Source organism: Streptopelia decaocto, assembly GCF_964273445.1.
Source record: "Streptopelia decaocto genome assembly, chromosome: 2".
Classification (NCBI taxonomy): Eukaryota; Metazoa; Chordata; class Aves; order Columbiformes; family Columbidae; genus Streptopelia; species Streptopelia decaocto.
This window is the reverse complement of record NC_138655.1, coordinates 25,475,056-25,486,908: the sequence shown is the minus strand read 5'-3', so window position 1 is coordinate 25,486,908 and position 11,853 is coordinate 25,475,056.

Below are 11,853 nucleotides of genomic sequence, written 5' to 3'. Positions count from 1 at the left end.
AGGGACACCAGGCAGCTACATGTCCTGGGGGGGAAGGCTGGCAAGAGGTGAGGAAAAAGGGTACAGGGTGATCTCGGGATACCACAGTATGGATTCAGGAAAAAGAGAGGGAGCAAGACCTACTATGGTGAGTAGAAAGTTTAAGAAAGGGACACATCCAGCCCTACCAGAGGGGACAAAAAATGCCAGAAAATGCACCCCTTTATGTGGCTGTGCAACTGCGCTGTGTCTCGACCAGGTTTCCCTGTCCAGATCCAACTACAAAACACAGGAGTGGAAATACAGTAATTTTGTAAGTTACCTGTTTTAATGATAACAGCCTTTGCCATTCCCTTCTCTTTGAATATAAATATCATTTCCTAGTATCATGACATTTGTGGAGCCAGTTTCAAGGTCAAGCTGAGTGGCTCGATGAGCCCTTGACTGTCCATTTTTGGCTGGAAGCTGCTACCAAGTCTCATGAAGCATCACACTGCCAAGGACCAAAACCTCAAAATACATACTCCTCTGTCACTCAGAATAGTTTCAGTACATATAAACTCATACAAAAGTCTTCAATAATGGACAGTTTCAGGATCAGAGTAGGATCAGCTTCACTGAAAGCAGCCTGAGATCTGGCTGAGGACTGGAGCCATGTTTTCCCCTTCGTTTCTTAGTTTCATCTCAGTGCTATATCCCTAATAATCCCTTATGTTTCCCCTGCCTGAGCAGAAATCTCTAGGATAACCATTGTACAAATATCCCAGTGACTTTCAATAATAAACATTCAGAGAACAAAGAATATCCTCAGAGGTTAAAGATCAGTAACAATCACAAGTATTTGGTTCCATGGGAAAAAAAAAAATGTTGATTTTCTTTAAAAGATTGATTTCAGATGTTCAAATTCAGTATAGAGAATACAGAAGAAATTGATCCAAATCAAATACAAACCAGACTAAGCCTTAGCACAGCAGTCATCCATTTTACAAGGACAGCTGAGCTCCTAACACTGCCAGGAAAGTCTTCAGCAAAACCCTTGCTTCAGCTTTTCAAATCTTCCCATGCAATGACAGTTAGATCATCCCTTACCTGTAACATGAAAAGCTTATTTTTCTCTAAAAATGCTTCTTTCATTCAGCTGTGGGAATCACCTTTGCGCAGGTTGCTCATGTCCGTCTGTGCTTCTCCACACAGTTTATAGTTCCTCAGACTCGCCCTCGGCTCAGCAGCTCAAACATTAACAGCATGGAGAATTATTGATTCTTAATGACTAGGTGTGGTATGAAACGGCAGCCATGGAAGGAAGCAATGTAGCTCCAAGATAATTTACAGCCTTTGATATTTTTATGTCCTTTTGGATTTTCTTTCTGAATTCAGTTTTTTTCAGTGGGACTGTAAGAAGAGAACACCCAGCACACACGTGGGAGTGCCAGGGGGAAAGCTGTCCTTTCTGTAGGAGGGGAGGTGGAAAGGAAAAGGCATGAGCCTCAGGTGGAGATCACCTTTGCTACTTGCCTAGTTGCAGTGATAATTCTCATTCAAAAGGCAAGAATTGGGACATACAGGTGTCTTGTTTTCACAGCAGATTTGTGCATGGGAAGGACCCAGCCTAGTTATGAGAATAATTTGTCAGACACCGACTCAGAAAGTTCAAATTCTGTCTGAGCTCTGCAACAAATTTACTTTGGGTAATTTTGGGCATATCACTCTCTTTGCCCATTTGCAGGTACTCATCTCATAATGGATGTAATAATTCCTTTCCCTTCTGTGCCATCTTTCATGCCTCTGGGTTTTCAGCCCTGCAATGGAACCAGTCCCTGCTAGTCTGTGCATTATAGCACCTGTAGTAAGGAGAAGTGAAATCAACTAGACTGTAAATTACTATGGTAAAATAGATAATGAACAAAAATATTTGCAAAAAAAAAACGGAAGTTTTTTTTCAAAATCATTATCTTTAAAATGTTTTGCTTTCTGCTAACTCTCTTTCTGTTATCATGCTTATTTCAGAAACTTTAACAGGCTTAATTTGTTCCCTCATGAAATGTTACTTCTGCTTTCAATTTTCTCAGTATGTTAGAATGCTCTTGAACATGGTTTAATTATTTGTGCAGCACATTAAGTATTTTGCACCTGAAGAAAGAAGTGGTTAGAATCAATTACAGATGGAAGGCGTACAATTCTGGGAAAGGTGAGCTTTCTGTCTGGGCTTCAGATCACACTTTTCCCTCAAAATCTACATTTGTTTCTCCAGAAGAAAACCTCTAGACTGTGCTTTCAATACGCTTTCAAACGCAACTGTTCTCCATTTGCTCATACACTCAGAATGATTCAGACTTTCTCAAAGCTGCCTGCTACCAGTGAGTTATCTTTAGAGCACAGCTCAAAAACAACAGTTTCCATTAAAGCATTAGAAGTCATTGTTAATGATTTCAAAGTAAATATAATTAGGGGGGAGGGAACTGAACTTTCCTGGAAATATGTTGACTTTAAGTGGCTTACATGCAGATGAATTGTGTACTAGTTGGATATGAATGAGCAGTACTTTCAGCATGAAGCATAAATTTCAAAACAGCAAAAATTCACACTGCAGAAACAAATTCACATAAATAAATTCCTTATGTAATTTTTTGCCTTCCACTACATGACAATAAAAAATAACTCAAGTCGTGATGTCAGAAGTCAGAGCCACATAAACAAGTTAGGCTTTTGTCTTTCGAATGCTAGTGTTTCTGCTTGAAAGTCTAATGATTATTAAGTGTAGTGGGGATCTTGAACTACAAATTTAAGGTAACTAATATGCTTAATTGAATACCTGTATTTTTAAGGGCACTGGAGGAGGTAAGCCTGCTCACCCCAGTGTTTTTCTCTGGCTGGAATAATTTTCCAGCTGCAGAGCAACTGCTTACAGATTGTAACCACACAGGAAAAAAAAAAATATCCCATGTCAAATACATTACGAAGTCCAGAAGCACTTAAGGCTTTACAACAGTCATAACATGGTGCCACAGATAAAATCACAAGGAGAAACTCAGCAGTGAGACTGGTTCCCTGAGCCAGCTGTTTCTCTGAGTAAATCTGATGAAAAGAAGGCAAATGTCCAGGTGTTTATTATGTGAATCATTGGTTGACGCGTCAGTTTTTCCAGAAACAACTCTTCTCATATCATTAGTCACATCCTTTTCACTCTTCTCATTTATCAGCTTTGTCATTCCTCCCTTAGTCCTTTTTCATTTTTTCTTTTTGTCTTTTTACTTTTACTCCTTGTTTCAATTCATCTGATGTCTCTTCATGTACCTCTTCCATTTCCAAAGTAATAGGACCTGCCTGACCTCAGCTTCTTTCCCTTTCTGCTTGTTTAGAAAATATTTGTTTTATAGATTTCTTAGGGCGTGAGAATTTCACAACATCATCAGTATATGTCAAAATGAGCTAGCACCAGTGTAGCGGAAGAAGCATAGAAAAATAATGCTTAAAAGAAACTCAAGTTTCTAGTCATCTAGTTCCCTTACTTCTGAAGCAAAATCAACTACACCTGCAACCTTCCTGGTTGTAAAAAATTTAAATAATGGCCACTCCTAGTCTCTGTGAGTAACCCATTGCATTACTTCCAGACATCTGCTCATTCATACTGTTGTCCTCTGGATGCTGCTCAATCACCCTCTGCTTTTGCTGATGACCTCATCAGATTCTACCAGGTGAGACTTCCCGATGCTGCTGAGGACAGGCTCCTATAAACAATATTTCCTGAGCAATGCAAATCTTACTAATTCACTTGTGAAGTATTTTCATTTTATATTCATTGTTTTGGTAGTTGCACTGCCACAACTCTGATTTTGTCTGTATTTGCCTATGTTATATACTCACCTTTAGTGGTGTAACCTACTTATGACTGTCTTTGTGCTTCCTTTGTGAGTCTGAGAACACTGAAAAGCTCTGATGTAACAAAGGTAGTTTATTCTTACTACCCCTCCTAATACTATGTCTGCATTAGGACATATTATGCCCTTCACTCCTTTTATACAGAGATCTGGTCATTCCTGCTAATGCTTTTCTTTGGTTTGTTTCCTATGAAGTTCTTCTTATAGATCACTTAATTTCATAGAAATCTGCTTTTCTGAGTCCATTGTACATTTTTCCATTTAGCCGCTTTCTCTTTGCAAGGCCCAGGAAAGTGGTGGAGTCACCATCCCTGGAGGTGTTTAAAAGGCATTTAGGTGAGGTTCTTAGCGATATGGTTTAGTGCCAGAGTTAGGTTAGGTTATGGTTGGACTCAATGATCCTGAGGGTCTCTTCCAACTGAAATGTTTCTATGAGTATGGATTCACATCATGGTATAATTACCAGACACATCACCCCTATGTCCTGTACTTTACACTTCAAAGTATATTCATCCTCATCAACACTTTTTTTTTTTTCTTAATAGTTCTTTCTGAAGCACTTTACCCTTCTATACAAACAGTCCAGTCTCAAGTTATTCAGCCAAATCTCCGTGGTTCTCATAATCTTAAGGACATTTTGAGTGCTACAGAGGTACATATTCTTTACACTTAAAATATTCTTTAGACCTTCCTTTTACATCTCTCTATTTTGATAGCCTTGCCCTTTTTGCTGTTTATACCCCTGTTCACATTGAGATAATTTATGTTTATGCAACATTGCAAGATGTGGTGTTGGAGAGAGGGAACTTGGACAAAAAACACAAAACAAGGAGACAGGAACAAAGCATGGCACCGACTGTCCAACAAGTTCCCTGAAAATATTCAGCAGAGGTATCCAGCAGTTCACAGTACTAATGCTTGAAGGCCAGGGTGAATGAAGTTACACCACCAGTGCAACCTTGTTCTCCTACCCAGGAGATGTGGCTTTCTGACTGGCCCATGAATGCCTGAACTTGATATTCAGTTTTGACCTGCTAATTTTATTTCTCAGTTATATCAGTTATCCTGTCTAGGGGAGCAGGTAACAGACCACCAGGAGCTCAGGTGAGGTACCTTATAAGGTCCCCCACACTGCCTCAGAAGCAGAGGCACCCTTCTTGCTTTCTTCCTTGGAGCTGTCATCGTGAATTGCCTGTTTGCTGGAAGACATGGGCTCTGTCCTTCCTCAGGGAAGCTGGCAGACTGCTTCCACATCATTGAGGGGCTTGCTCATAGCCCACTGTTGCTTTTCTATGTCTCCAGCATCTTCACGTGTCTATCCTTGGAGGACGCCATGTCCATTATATTAATGAAATTCTCCCAGCTACTGATGTGTCTCAGCACAGCTACCTCCTCCAGGAGCCCCTCACCCAGGCAGTACCTCACTCTTGGCCCACATTGACCAATTGCGCCTCACAGTTCAATAAATCCCCACCAGGACTTGTGGGAGGCTATCCAAGCTGCTTTCATTTGCAGGTACATGTGGCCACCTCGAAGTAGGAGAAAGCTGAATCAGCAGCACACCTCACTCTGATGAGGCAGTACAACCCCACCTGTGTTCCCAGAGGTTCTCCCTGAAAACCTCAGTCAGCCCCAGCCCTGCAGAAGTTGCCTCACACATGTAGTGATCCCAGCCACGGCATCCACCTCTCCCAGGAGCAGACATCTGACCTCTCCCACTGCACACAAACAGACCGTATGGGCTTGTCTTCTTCATCATGACAGAAATGCCTGTTGAGAAGTTCCCCCATTTGCTGCCATCAGGTCCTGGCTCCTGTTTGATGCTGAGCTGGTGCTGTTTGACTCCTGGGCCATTAAACTTGCACAGGTCAAGATGATAGATTTCAGCCTCCCTTTTTCTTCTTGCAAGCAATGACATAATGGAACCAAATGGCTCTTCTGGAATAAACAACGCATATTCTAGAGATTACTTGTGTTTACACTACTTATTGCAAGACCTCCAAAGGAGATTAAAACTTGAGTTCCATACTGAAGCGCAGAGAAATTCACTTTCTTTCATCGTGCGGGTGTCCTTTAGCTAATTCTCATGAGATCTTAGGGTGGCATGTACATTAGAAGTTATAAACTGCACTTTTAAAAATTACATTTTTTTGCTTATAAATGTTGAAGAAGCAATTTTTTAACCTTTTTCTTTCATGACTCAATACATATAGAGACATGCCCACAATTTGCACAGCTCAGAATACGTAACAGTGTGTCAAAACAAAATAGGAAACCCAAGTCTTTTCTCAACTATAGCTTGTTTAGAAAGCATGATAGTATTATGACATGAAACAACAATTAAGCTGGCAAGATGACACTTTTTTTTATTATTCACACATATGTAAATGCAGATGACCATAGGACCCATGAAGTGGGTCTTAGAGCCCTCAGTCATGTGGATGTACGTGACAATCTATAGGACATTGAAACAGGCACAATAAAACAAACTAGTCTCTAGGGCTTTGTTTATCGCTGTGATCACAGATTCTGCTGCCTGGACTGTAACATATAACAGTCACTGGATAAAAATCAGAAATAAGCCTGGGAGCAAAGGCCAGATGCCAAAACTTCCCCCTATAAACTGAAGCAGGGCTCAAGTGCTCTTTGTTTCCTTTCCTTGCTCCTCAAAAATCATGGCCGGGCAATTCCCACAGACCCTGGGGGAAGACCTGGGGCTTTAAGTCCCAGGTGTAGGGACAAACGCAGCATGCAAGCCCCAGAGACAGGGCAGATGCTCATGTCCAGCCTGTGCTGAGCCTTCCCTGGTCCCCAGCACTGCACAGCTCATTGCTTCACCTGCTCACCTCCTGGGTTTGCCATCCCCAGGTGTTTCATTGTCCCTGTTAGCTGAGATGAGACTGCGGTCTTGGTGCTTTGGGGGTGGGTTTTACTCTGCGGCTCAAGTGTTTAAGAAAAAAAGCCCAGCGGTGTTTACGCTTTTTCTTGTATCATCATGTTCTCAACCTCTTCAGAAATAACTTCTATTCCAATATGCATATGGTACAACATGCATATGGTGCAATATGCATATAGTGCACGTGCATAAATATAATATATATATATGGTGACTGACTTACAAATTAAAGCCAAACCAAAATTCACTGCACCATGCACACAGATCTGCAGTTCCTGGCCAGCCCTGTGCCCCACAGCTCTGCTGGGACCCTGAAAAACTGGCCTTTGAATGAAAAGTTCTTTCAAAGACCAGGAAAAGCAACTGAAAGTTGATGTCATTTTTCTCTCTCCCTCCAGCCACCTGACTTTGAATACAAAATCAGTTTTTGCTGCTTAGGCTTTCCTGACTCTGACTTTGTCCTGGCTGTGTAAAACCAGCAACAAGGCACCAGTCCAACACCCTCATCTCAAATTTGGTGAGTCCTCTAAATGGTCGGATTTCTTATTGCAATGCTAATATAAACCTAAGAAATTTAAATCTTGACCAGTGAAGACAAAAATGCTTCAGCTTCATGGTTTATAACCAGCTTGTTCTGCTGGGATGGTTTAAAAGAAATCACTCTCTTTTACTGTGCCGGGATCAGGCAATCCTGGCTCATTTTCCACTGGTTTTAGCCCTTTTCTTCCCCATGTAGCCAGAATTCAGACTGACACTGCTTTACATCACAGGGTGGAACTTTTACAGCCTGATAAGATACCAAGTGGCTCCCTTGAGCCCGGTACCTCATAAATATTTGTCCCAGAAACTGAAACAGTGAGAAGAGCAGCAAATTTCAGCTCATCAGGAATTCTTACTGATAGCTGAGTTCCCAGAGTATGCTTCCCTAAATAATACTGCATTTCCAACACTGAATTGTCTTCAGGCTTTTGACAGGGGTAGGAATTGGTAACAGGGGACTGAATATTTGCACTGATTTTGACTGGAAATGAAGGTGTGCTATGTTTAAATATTACATTCGGGTTTTGCTTTAGTGCACATTTTATTCAGAGGAACTGCCAGATTGCCATAAATGTAACGCTTGCTGAAAAGATTGTCACAAATCACTTCTATTACCTCTCATCTCAGCAGGACCATGAAGTCTCGTTGCAGCCATACCTTCCACTGAAAGTATTATGAACTCTCGGAGAGGTTCTACAAGTGGACTTGAGCCTTCTAGGAATCTGGCTATTTCATTTCAGAGAAAGTTAAATGTCTCGCAATATAAACCTGAATCAATGCTAAGACTGCCCTTTATTTATTGAAAGGAATTTTACATTCATCAGACACAAATAATCTCACTTATTTCAATTACCTAGTTTGTTTGTCAAGACCTAGTCACATGGATGAGCCATTAGAGGATAAGGCCTATGGTCTGCGAGAGAGGACTGTGCATATTTTGTGTTGCACCCACCTACAACAAACATTATTTAAAGCACTAATTCTTGTGCTTAAAATAGAAAATGCCAGAAATACCTCATAATTTTAACTTCTGCCAGCAGTGGATAACCAGCTTTCATTGGCGCACCACATACAAGCTAGGACCCCAAGGGACTATTTCTGTGACTAAATAGCTGTGGTATTGGGCTATCAGACTGCGTACTTCATGTTCACTTCTTCTGCACTTCCAAAGATTGCAGTGCAACCTTTTTAGCTCTTTCTCTGCCACTTTTGTGACTTATATGGAAATGCCTCACTGAACATACACCTCTGTTTGCTTGACTTTAATGGAAACTGCATGACTTAATGCCCTTTTCCATCTCCCACCTTAAAATCTCAAGCTTGTGTCTGTTTCATTACCTTTCAAATTAAAAGGGCAGTCAGTAGGATAAATTCATCAATTCAGAGCTACCTCTGCCTTTTTGCATCTCAAGGTCAGTGCAGCCAAAGGACGAACCAGTGCTTTTATCACAGCAATGCCCATGAGCAGAGGTGCAGTTGTGCTGGCCTGAGCTTCTGCTACCCGCATCCATCCTAGACCTCAGGGATACAGGACCAGAAAAGCTGAAACTAAATGCTGTGCATTCAGGAGTTAATGTCATGGTTGAAGACAACAGAAAGACAGGATAAACTTCTTCCCAAGGAGCCCAAACACAAGGTTAAAGGTTTCACTAAGACACAGAAGCGCAAAGCTGTTTCCTTTCACCCCAAGACTGCAGCGACCTGGGCTCAGGTCAGTGCAGCAGCTCCCGTCTATCTTCAGGTTTGCATTTCCTTTCTGTAGCTATTAGTACTTCCCAGATCACACCCCTGGCACAGGTAAGGCAGGGCAAGGCTGAGCAAACAAGCACCCAGCAAGCTCACTGTCGTTGGTGGATTCTCCTCCCAGTCCAAAGGGAGAGCAGCACTCTTCAGTAGCACGTCTGTAAAACTGTGCTACTGACGTGCTTCTTGTTGAAGAACGGTTTTCCTGGACTTCTTGGTTTTAATGGGTCTTCTGCATGTGCTGAGTGGACTCAGCAGTTTGTGGGATATTGAATAAATTATATCAATGACTGGTTAATAATACATTTACATTTAGATAATGCACTTTAGGAGTCAGAAGTATTTTGCAGACTTGGGTTAATCCAATTCTGCAAGAGCTCTGCAAGAAAAATTATCTGCTTTCCACAAAAATAGTGCTGCCACCAATTCCAGGAGTTCAAAAACTCTTATTCAGGCTCCAAAACACCATAATACGTTTTAAAACATATTAATAAGAACAAAAACATGAATGAATGTGTTTTTATTCACCTTTTACTGTATGACTTATAATGTTTCTTTTCAGTTATGAAGATTAGACATTTTTTGAACAAAAGGAAACTTTTCACAGTTATCAAACAAAAAATAAGATTGTTTCAACACAGTATGCTGAGAGAACAAAAATATAATGTTGTCTGAACTTTTCAAATGAACTAGTATGCTGTTTGGGACTACAGATCTTTAATCTAAAGGATAAAGAGGTTGTTATCAGTATAAGGCTTTGAGTTATGTTTGTGAAACAGTAGTACTGGTAGTAAATTTTTGTGAATGATTTTTTCCACAAAGTTAAACAGCACAATGAGCAGCTAAAGTAGAAAGAGAAGCAATACATGTCCAAGACCTTCGACGTTCATGCAATCTACTGTCACAAGATCACAGACGGGAGAGATGGGGTGAGGACAGGGTGTTGCTCCTTGTGGTAGATGGTTGGGGTTTTCTAATAAAACTGGAGGAGGTTTTTTTGTTCTTTGTTGCCCAAAACATGTTTAGCTACATTTCTATTTATTTTGGAAACATTTTAAATTTTAGTGCAGTCTTCAGACTTCTGCCTTTGATAGGCTTTTGCTGAATTTATCTTAGTTTCAATCCATTTGCATATTTTGCTTGTGCAAAAGTGTCTAATTTTTTTTTTAATTTCTCATATTTAGAAACTGAGAAAAGCTGGTCAGGAGGGGAGTCCATCCCTTTCACTCTTATGACAGTGCGCTAGGGGCAGCTGTTCACCAGCCTGCGCTCCCAGGTGGGAGCTGGTGTGTCCCCTCCTCACCCCAGCTACCTGCACTGGAGGGAGGGGGTTCCCAATGCGCCTCAGTTGCTTTATGTGCAAACTCTGACACCTGATGTCCAACCCAACCTGACGTACAGCACCGTGCAGCACCTTGCACCACACTGACTGAGGCATTTGGAGATGTTCCTTCTACTCTGCTGCAAAGTCAGCAATTTCCGGGTAGGAAAGAAGGAATAATTTCCTCCTTTGGGGGAAAGACCATTTTTGTTAGACATTGACACTTCTATTAATTCTCTCTTAAAGGATATCTTTATTTTGAAGTTGTTTGGGTTTTTTTTTCCTAAAAATTGAATTATGGTTTCTTAAAAAACACAAATCAGCTTATCTCATTAATTCCCATTAAGAGCCCTTTTGCTTCCAGTAGCATCTTAACTCAAAAAGAAATAAGGGAACACAAGAGTATTATTATTGCATTTGATGTTCTAGTTATTTTTAAAAGCACAGACGAGAGAAGCAGCAGCTTTTGACAATGGTTTACCATTTCAGATAAAAATAAAAGCTGCGCTTGTGTGTATATAGTTTGACTGCAACAGTATTTTTACAGTTAACTTCTACAAAGTACTGATGACTCTTAGAGTTGGCAACTTCATGTCACTGCAAGTTTTTACTAAATTAAACTTGGTGAGCATGAGAGAAATTTATTCTCCTTATTTTTTTCTTCTTTATTTTTGGCTGCTTATGGAATCCAGTTTTAAATATGCCACATTTGCAGACTTTCTGATGCACTTTAAGAATTAATGTTGGTTTTGATGGTTTTAGGTTTGTTTTTCTTTGCTTTTAATATCTAGCTACTACAGAAGTTATACATGTGTATTTTTATGTGGATATTTTCTAGGTTACTTGCAGAAAGGAATCAGTTTGTTGTGTAAGCACAGGTATTTGACATAGTAGAAATGCTACAAAGGACATATGGAAGGGAACATTAGCTAAATGTTAAATAAGTTCTATTTAAATAGCATGCCTATTTTCTATTATAAATAATAAGGATTTTATTCATATAACTTACGCATGTGTTCTTAATTTGTTTATAAATGTTAGTTCTTTTTCTCTTATATGGTTATTATGAGCACTTTGTATCTTTAGCACAATTCCATGTATCTGTAGTACTGTTCTAAATTTTTGTTACTAATTTCTACCCAATCTAAAAAAAAAATCAAAGATTTTATCAGAGGTGTCCCAGAAATATATTTTCATGCCATTGGGAACTTCTGTAGCTGACTCCTGCTTCTGTATTTAGACAACAGTGGGTATTGTGTGAGGATCTTCAGAAGATGCAGATTTTGACTGCAATCAAGACGTTTTGAGGGTGGTTTCTACTGATCATTGAAAGGTGGAGTTCAGCTGATTGCTGAGGAAGTTCTCCTGGACAGTGCCACAAGGCACATGGTTGGCTTTTTGTTGATACACTGAAGCTATTTGTGAGGAGGAATAAAGTTTCTGAATGCATGATGAATATATTATTCTATGAGAAAGATAACTGAGTTCTGAGGACA